This window comes from Mustela putorius, unplaced genomic scaffold (assembly GCF_011764305.1).
Source record: "Mustela putorius furo isolate JIRA1106 unplaced genomic scaffold, ASM1176430v1.1 tig00003962_pilon_pilon_pilon, whole genome shotgun sequence".
NCBI classification, from domain to species: domain Eukaryota; kingdom Metazoa; phylum Chordata; class Mammalia; order Carnivora; family Mustelidae; genus Mustela; species Mustela putorius.
This window is the reverse complement of record NW_025422106.1, coordinates 22380330-22389911: the sequence shown is the minus strand read 5'-3', so window position 1 is coordinate 22389911 and position 9582 is coordinate 22380330. Positions and strand designations below refer to the sequence as shown.

At 42.1% G+C, this 9582-nt stretch overlaps 1 pseudogene; it reads left to right on the top strand.

Annotated features, from left to right (window-relative positions):
- Nucleotides 1-7624: 7624 nt before the first annotated feature.
- On the top strand, nucleotides 7625-8294 carry LOC101687097 (annotated as a pseudogene).
- Nucleotides 8295-9582: the final 1288 nt, after the last annotated feature.

Sequence of the window (9582 nt, the reverse complement as noted above, 5' to 3'; positions counted from 1 at the left end):
GATGTGGGACTCAATCCCAGGATGCTGGGATCATGACCTGAGCCAAAAGCAGTTGCTTAACCAACTGAGCTACCCAGGGGTCCCCATGCATGGACACTTTTGCCACCTGGCTGAGACTCTGACACTCTGCTCTCAACCACCACCACTGCCACCCCACCCCCAACCACCCCACTGGATACTATTCTCACCTTGCACAGGCTCCAATGTCTTGCACTCAAGAAGCCTTTCAATGCCAGTACCTTGCATAGACTCTTTTTTTTTTTTAAAGATTTTATTTATTTATTTGACAGACAGAAATCACAAGTAGGCAGAGAGAGGAGGAAGCAGGCTTCCCGCTTAGCAGAGAGCCTGATGCGGGGCTCGATCCCAGGACCCTGGGATCATGACCGGAGCCGAAGGCAGAGGCTTTAACCCACTGAGCCACCCAGGCGCCCCCCTTGCATAGACTCTTGACACCCACCCAGTGTGGGGCTGCTCCTGGGCGTGGATGCCCTCCTTGTCCACTCAGCTCTGACACCCTGTGTTGGGTCACACCACCACACGGATGTCCTCCTCACTTGGCATGCTGGCTCTTCTTCTTTGTTTAAACACGGAGGACTTGTTTGGGAAGGACCTGTAATTGCTTTGCTTTATTTCTAGATTTACATAGATTCAACTTCATGACTAGTCCTATTATATCATATTTCCCCCATTCCCTTAATTTTTTATTCTGAAATATCCAAATTGGCTGGATTTCATCATTATGTAGCTTTTACAAAATTTTTTTTTAATTTTTAGAAGACTTTTATTAATTTACTTATTTTTCAGAGAGAGAGAGAGAGCGCAAGCAGAGGGAGGGGCAGAGGGAGAAGCAGCTCCCTGCTGAGCAAGGAGCTCAATGTAGGACTTGATTCCAGGATCCTGGGATCATGACCTGAGCTGAAGGCAGAGACTTAATCAGCTGAGCCTTCAAGGCGTCCCTATAAAAAGTATTTCTATATTGCCTTACTTGAGCAAAGTCTAACCATGTGTCAGACTATTTGTTGGTTGCCTTCACACACAGGTAGAAATTGGGCTGGGTATAAAATTCTTGGATCACACTCATTTCTCCTTAAAACTCTGTAAACATTGCTCTATCATTTTCTGGCATGGACCGTTGTGGTAAATAAGTTTGAATCTGGCTTTACCTTTTCCCATTACAAGTGACTTGTGTTTTTTGCCTAGAGATATGTAGGATTATTCACTTGTTCATCAAGTTTGGTCATTTCATGTGACTATGTCATGTTTTTAGACCTCTTGTATTAATTTTTCCTACAACACAGTGTGTGATTTAAATTTGTAGATTTTGTTCTTCATTTCAGGAAACTACTTTTCTATTTGAATATTCTTATTCTTGATTTGCTCAGCTCTCTACTTCAGGGACACCAAGTATATACATGGTGGATTTCATTTTTTTAAGATTTTATTTATTTATTTGACAGAGAGAGATCACAAGTAGGCAGAGAGGAAGGCAGAGAGAGAGGAGGAAGCAGGCTCCCTGCTGAGCAGAGAGCCCGATGTGGGGCTCGACCCCAGGACCCTGGGATCATGACCTGAGCTGAAGGCAGAGGCTTTAACCCACTGAGCCACCCAGGCACCCCTACATGGTGGATTTCTGTTGTCTTTTCTCAAAATGTATCATTTCTTTTTTTATTATTTTTAAGATTTTATTTATTTGACTGAGAGAGAGATCACAAGTAGACAGGGAGGCAGGCGGAGAGAAAGAGGGGGAAGCCAGCTCCTCACCAAGCAGAGAGCCTAACACGGGGCTCTATCCCAGGAACCTGAGACCATGACCTGAGCTGATGGCATAGGCTCCAGCCCACTGAGTCACCCAAGCACCCCAAAGTGTATCATTTCTATGACTGCAAAATACTATAGAGATGTAAATTGTCTAAGTTCGAGGTGCTGTACCGAAAGTACCATAGACTGGGTGGCTTACAAACAGAATAATTTCTCTTAGTTCTGGAGGCTACGAAGTCCAAAATCAAGGTGCTGACAGATTCAGCATCTAGTGAAAGTCCACTTCCTGATTCATAAATGTCTTCTCACTGTGTCTTCATGTGACAGAAGGGGCAAGAGAATTCTTTAGGGTCTCTTTTATAAAGGCACTAATCCCATAAGGGCTCTGTCCTCATGACCTTATCACCTCCCAAAGGCCCCACTTCCTAATGCCATCACATTGGGGGTTAGGATTTCAACATAGGAATTTGGGGGAGACAAAAAAAAAGAATTGGGGGGAGACAAAATATGCAGTCTTTAACATATGGATAATCATCATTGTTATAGGTATGATCCAAATACAGGAATTTTAAAGTTCTTTCTCAGTTCAGGTCTCAGATACTAAGAACTTTGTGGATAGTCTTTAGTGTGTGTATGAATGAGTGTGTGTGTGTGTGTGTGTTTGTGCATGTGAATGTGAGTATATAGCTTTTGTATGAAATTATTAGAAAACCTTAAACGTGTGCTACATGGGTGCCACTGTTTATAGAAATATCGAAAGGGAGAAAACAACACTTATTTAGGAACAGATTTAACAGGCTTTATAAGTATGTGAATATGTAGTCTCTGATGTAGTAGGCTGAAATAAAAGATAACACAGCAGCCAATTTGTTTTCCAAGAACTACAGAGACTAGCCAATAATTAGAACCAGTTTTTATTTAGTGCTTAAATAATGCTTGAAAATGATACAAGGCCGGGATGTCTGGGTGGCTCAGTTGGTTAAGCGACTGCCTTCAGCTCAGGTCATGATCCCAGGGTTCTGAGATCGAGTCCAGCATCGGGCTCCCTGCTCAGTGGGGAACCTGCTTCTTCCTCTGCTTGCTGCTCCTTCTATTTATGCATACTCTCTCCCTGACAAGTAAATAAAGTCTTAAGAAAAATTAAAAAACAAAACAAAACGGTAAAGGCAAGGATATAAGTACTTTACACAGCTCATTCAATTCGCACAGTAATGATATAAAATAATTATTATTAGGTCATGATTTAATAATAGCGGGACTAGGTCTTAGGAGGATTAAATAAGTCCCCACAGTTGCCTAACTAGTGAGTGGTAGAGTGGGTTTGGAATCTGAGTTTCCCAGAGCAGTGCCTCCACTTTAAGCCTCTGGATTTCCTCTCTCACCCATCTTCTGCTACAGTGGGAAGTCCTGAAGGAGAGAGATGTGTGTGCCTCTAAAGTGTACTCATATTTTAAGAAGTCAAATACGTTGGCTCCCATGAATGCATATTATCTTCACAGCAATATGTTAGAACTGTAAAACATATGGACTGAAAAAAGCCATTTTTAGCCACTGTCACCCACTCTTTTTATCTCAACTGCTCCTTTGATCTTCTCTTGTAAGGTCCCAAAAGGCACTCAAGTTTGACATGTTTAAAATGAAATTCAGGGGCGCCTGGGTGGCTCAGTGGGTTAAGCCGCTGCCTTCGGCTCGGGTCATGATCACAGAATCCTGGGATGGAGCCCCGCATTGGGCTCTCTGCTCAGCCGGGAGCCTGCTTCCTTCTCTCTCTCTCTGTCTGCCTCTCTGCCTGCTTGTGATCTCTCTCTGTCAAATAAATAAAATCTTTTAAAAAAAATGAAATTCATTGTTTTCTGTCCCATCTACTTTTTCTTCCTCTGGTCAGTCACTGATACCTCCCTCCTCTTGCTTTCTATTTTTTTTTAATGGCAGATTTAAAAAAAAAAAAAGAATTTTGTGTATCTATTTGAGAGAGAAAGCAAGAGTGGAAGGAGGGGCAGAGGAAGAACCAGACACCCCACTAAGCAGGGAGCCCAGTGAGGGGTTCAGTCCCAGGGCAGGGTTCGATCCCAGAACCCCAAGATCATGACCCGAACCAAAGGCAGACGCTTAACTGAATGAGCCACCCAGGTGCCTTTCTCCATGCTTTCAAAATACCATTCGTTAGGCACCAAAGCTTTTTGCTCTGTCTTCTCATCACTTCATTTTCTTGAATCTGTTCCTTTCCATTCAAAATGTCACCACCCTAATTCATTCTCTTATTACCACTGATCTGGAATGTTGTGAAGCCGAGGTACCTGACTGGTCTCCTGTTTTAACAGCTTTTTGCCCCTCTCTTCCTTTATCTCTTACATAGGCTCAGACTTCTCTTTGTAAGCAGTGGTTCTCATATTCTTTTGAGAACACACCCTCTCAATAAATATGATTGAGCATGAATCTCTAGCATATTTATTTATTTCTAAGTAATTTCTAAGTACGCATGTGACTAAACATAGATGAACATTGTAAAATGTGCAGAATACAAATTGAAGGGAAATAGAGAGGAAATGAATATGTTTATTTAAATTTTTATCTGATTTCTCAGAGATGCAAAACATTTTTGCTCTCTCTATACCTGAATAAATTTCACTGTTTTTGTTTTAATGTAGGCTTAATAATTTGTGACTCAGAGATGCACAAACATATTTCTAACTTTGGTTTATTTTGAAAAAAGGTTTTATTCATCATCATAGCTGAAAAAAGATACTCACAAAGTAATGTAGTATTAAAATACACCAAAAATGCATTACTAAATCTGAATATTCATTTTCATCCACCAGTTATGCAAAGTTTTATCAAAATTCAGCCAATAAATTTACTGATGTCAAAGAGTTATTCTTGCAAACCAGTTAAAGTTATTGTAAACCGATGTCTCGAATATGAATAGTTTAGAGGACTTTGTTTCCAAATTTTTTTAAGCATGAAAATTCAAATGTTTCCTAGGTGATGATACAATTATATCAATTTCAGGAATAACAATGGAAAGATTTCCAGGCATCATTTTCAAAATGATCTCTCAGTAAAAAGGGTTTCTTTGCAAAAGTAGTTACTTTCACATTGCACCACCCTTTCTTTAAAGATATTGTCTAAATGCATTCATTATTTTAATATCTGTTAGGTAGCATAGTAGTGAAAGTCACTTGTCATAAGAGAAAAGGTCAGGAATTTTATTTTGTTTTATTTCATTTATTTTATTTTAAGATTTCATTTATTATTTGATGCAGAAAGACACAGCAAGACAGGGAACACAAGCAGGGGGAGTGGGAAAGAAAGAAGCAGGCTTCCTGTTGAGCAGGGAGCCTGGCGCAGGATGGGATCCCAGGACCCTAAGATCGAGACCTGAGCCGAAGGCAGACACCCAACAACTGAGCTACCCAGGCACCCCCGGAATTTTAGAATATTAGTCTTTTTGTAAGAGAACAAAATGTGTAATTCATCTTTTTTTTAGAAAGAGGGTGGGTATTATGGAGGGCACAGATTGCATGGAGCACTGGGTGTGGTGAAAAAATAATGAATACTGTATTTCTGAAAATAAATAAATTAATTTATAAAAAAAAAAAGAAAGAGGGAGAGAGTGCACACATATGTAAGGGTTGGGGTAGGGGAAGAGGGAGAGACAGAGAATTTTTTTTTAAGATTTTATTTATTTGTTTGACAGACAGAGATCACAAGTAGGCAGAGAGGCAGGCAGAGAGAGAGGAAGGGAAGCAGGCTCCCTGCTGAGCAGAGAGCCCGATGCGGGGCTCCATCTCAGGACCCTGGGATCATGACCTGAGCCGAAGGCAGAGGCTTTAACCCACTGAGCCACCCAGGTGCCCCTAGAGAGAGAGTCTTAATCAGAGTCCACAGCCAATACGGAGCCGGACATGGGGCTTGATCTCACAACCACAAGATTATGGCCTATGTGCCCTTATGTGGCACAGTCTGACCTTAGCATCTTAGTTGCCAGGTGTCCTCTTTCCTCAGTGCTTAGGTTTGAGTCTCAGACTTAAAAAAATACATAAAATAAAATAAAAGCAAGTACTACAGAGCTTGCTCCTGGCCTAGCACTGTTCTAATATATTTAGAGAAGAGGAAACAGAGAGATTACATAACTGCTCCGAAGTTAATACCTAATAAGAGATGAAGATGGGTGAGTTTGAGTCTACACAGTCTAACTCCAGAGCCTGTGCTTACAACACCCGATTGTTCTACCCTGTGTCCTGCCAGTGTACCATGGCTAATTGTGAAAGCAGTGGAGAGGCATTTCTAAGCCTGACAGCTTTCAGCCAATAGCATGGTCAGGACAAGTCCAATACCAAGTTCAACAGGAGGCATCTCTACTTCACAGTAGGTCAGACATTCAAGTTCAGGAACACTGGCATTGATTAGGAGCTGGAATACAAAAGCTTAGGAGTCAGAGATGGTTCCAAAGCTACAGTGAAAAACAGACTTTTGCTGACTCCAAGAAAAAGGACCTGGTAGCCAAGAAATAGACTGACCCAAGACTATAAACAGGCACCGGTTATTAACATTTCTGTGTCCAAACACTGTCTTATTCACTTTATGTCCATTGTTCCTCTAACTCCCACAATGACCCTGTAAAAAAGGCATTATTATATCTTCATTTTCTAGACAAAGAAAATGAGGCTTGGGGCTCCTGGGGGGCTCAGTCTGTTAAGCCTCTGCGTTCAGGTCAGGTCATGATCTCAGGATCCTGGGATCCAGTCCTGTACCGTGCTTTCTGCTCAGTGAGGAGTCTGCTCCTCCCTCTATCCTCTCTCTCTCTCTCACAAATGAATAAAATATTTTTTAAAAACCCCACAGAAGGGTAGGAGAAGAATCAATGAAACAAGATGGGATTGGGAGGGAGACAAACCATAAGTGACTCTTAATCTTACAAAACAAACTGAGGGTTGCTGGGGGGAGGGGGGTTGGGAGAAGAGGGGTGGGGTTATGGACATCGGGGAGGGTATGTGCTTTGGTGAGTGCTGTGAAGTGTGTAAACCTGGCGATTCACAGACCTGTACCCCTGGGGATAAAAATACATGTTTATAAAAAAATAAAAAATTTAAAGCATAAAAAAACCCCCACAAAATATCTATTTAAGAAAAAAGAGAGAAGTGAGGCTCAGAAAATTCAAGTAATATTCCTAAATGCAATTTCAACACGACCTCCTCCAACCAGATTGCCGCACCCTTGACCTGTCCCAGTCTTATTCCAAAGACAGACTGGGAAGCATCAACAGATCTGAGAGGTAAGCGTAGACATGATCTTGTACCGTCATTTCTCCAGCTTTGGATCGCGAGCAAGTGACACAGAGAGCAGGAACTGGTTGTGGTGCCTAGAGGCCGCCTTGGTGGCGGAAAGATCCATTTGCTGGGGCTACGGTTTAGCAGTGAGGCAGTGTCCTGGGCCTCCGGGGAGCGCACACCAACCTGTGGCATTCAGTGGTTTAGCAGGTATAACCACAGGATCTTCCTGGACTGATTTATAGTAATATTTAGCCTCTGAACCTGGTTACTGCTGGAACACCCCTTGTTCTATTTTCCGAGCCTATTTCTCCATCACCCAGTAACATCGTTTTAGTAAATTTTCTTTCGTGCTTAAACCACCTAGAGTTAGTTTCTGCTGCTTGCAACTAAGAACACTGACCCAACAGTGATTAAATTTGCATTTTCATTGCCACTATCCCCGTGAACCACATTTCCCAAAAATTTTAAAAAGAACTAGCAGCTCAGGCCTCCTCACCACCTTCTCTTGTCACTCACTAACGCCAGGGCCACCTCTAGTTTGCCAAGCCCAGCCAAAGGAGAAGGGGGGTAAGTAAGAAGGTCTTTGTACCATGGCTGTTCCAAGGTCTACTGCCTGCCAGTGGACCTGTGGTAAAGCACCAAGGAAGCAACCTGCTACAAAAGCCACGTGCAAGAGTGTGCCCTCTACTGGAGGGGTGAAGAAACCTCATCACTACAGGCCTGGTACTGTGGCACTCTGTGGAATTAGACATGATTAGAAGTTCATTGAATTTTTTTATTTCTAAATATTTTTTTCTAAAAGATTTTTAAATTTTTTTCTTATTTTTTTTATTTCTAAAGATTTTATTTATTTGTCAGAGAGAGAAAGAAAGAGAACAAAAGCAGGCAGAGCCAGAGAGAAGCAGCCTCCCCACTGAGCAAGAAGCCCTATGTGGGACTCATTCTGAGGATCCAGGGATCATGACCCAAGCCGAAGGCAACCACTTCACCGACTGAGCCACCCAGGTGTCCCGCCATTGAATTTCTGATCCACAAACTTCCTTTCCAGAGTCTGGTGTGAGAAATTGCTCAGGACTTCAAAACAAACCTGCACTTCTGGAGTGTAGCTATTCATGCTTTGCAGGAGGCAAGCGAGTCTAACTCCAGAGCCTCTTGGGCCTCTTTGAAGACACCAACCTGCGTACCCCTCATGCCAAGCATATAACAATTATGCCAAAAGACATCCAACTAGCACCTGGCATATGTGGAGAACATGCTTAAGAATCCACTGTGATGTGGGGCAACCAGGTGGCTCAGTCAGTTAAGCATCTAACTCTTGATTTCAGCTCAGATCACGATTTCAGGGTCATGGGATCAAGCCCCACGTCAGGCTCTGCACTCAGCACAGAGCCCGCTTGTCCCTCTCCCTCTGCTCCTCTCCCCCTTGCTTGCGCTCCCTTCTGTGTCTCAAACAAAAGATTTGAACAGACTTTTTCCAAACACGATGTACACACGGCCAATAAGCACATGACAAGATGTTCAACATTGTTATTCACAAAGGAAACACATAGGAAAACCACAGTGAGATTGCGAAAGGGAATGGAGTTTCTTTTGAAGATGATGAAAGTGCTCTAAAATGATTGTGGTGATGGTTACGCAACTGCGAATATATGAAAAACCACTGGATTGTACACTTTATTTTTTTTTTAAGATTTTATTTATGTATTTGACAGAGAGAGCTCACAAGCAGGCAGAGGGGCAGTCAGAGAGAGGAGGAAGCAGGCTCCCTGCTGAGCAGAGAACCCGATGTGGGACTCGATCCCAGGACCCTGGGTTCATGACCTGAGCCGAAGGCAGAGGCTTTAACCCACTGAGCCACCCAGGCGCCCCTGGATTGTACACTTTAAAAAGAAATCTTATTTTAAAATAATCTCTGCATCCAATGTTGTCTTTCAACCTGCCACCCCGAGATCAAGAGTCATGTGCTCCACCCACAGAGCCAGCCCTCAGTCATACACTTGAAATGGGGGAGTTGTATGGAGGTGAATTATATCTCAGTAAATCTGTTAACCAAAAAATTCACAATGAGATGCCACTTTAAGCATACTAGGATGGCTAAAATGGAAAAGACAGACAATAACAAATGATGATAAATACGCAGAAAAAATGCAACCCTCACACATTGCTGTGGGGAATTATAAAATGGTGCAGCCAGTTTGGAAGTTTCTCAAAATGTTAGACATAGAGTTACCATAGGAACCAGCAACTCCTCTCATAGGTATATACACAAGAGAAATAAAAACACTTGTCCACACAAAAACCTGTACATGAATGTCCATGGTGGTATTATTCATGACAGCCAAAAAGTGGAAACAATCTAATTGCCCATGTACTGATGAAGAAATAAGTAAAAATGTGTCATATCTATATAATGGAAAAATATTTGGCCATAAAAAGGAATGAAGTAATGACAGATAATCAGGTGGATGAATCTTGGAAACATCATGCTAAGTGAAAGAAGTCAGACATAAAAGACCACATGCTGTGTGATTACATTTATTGGAAATAT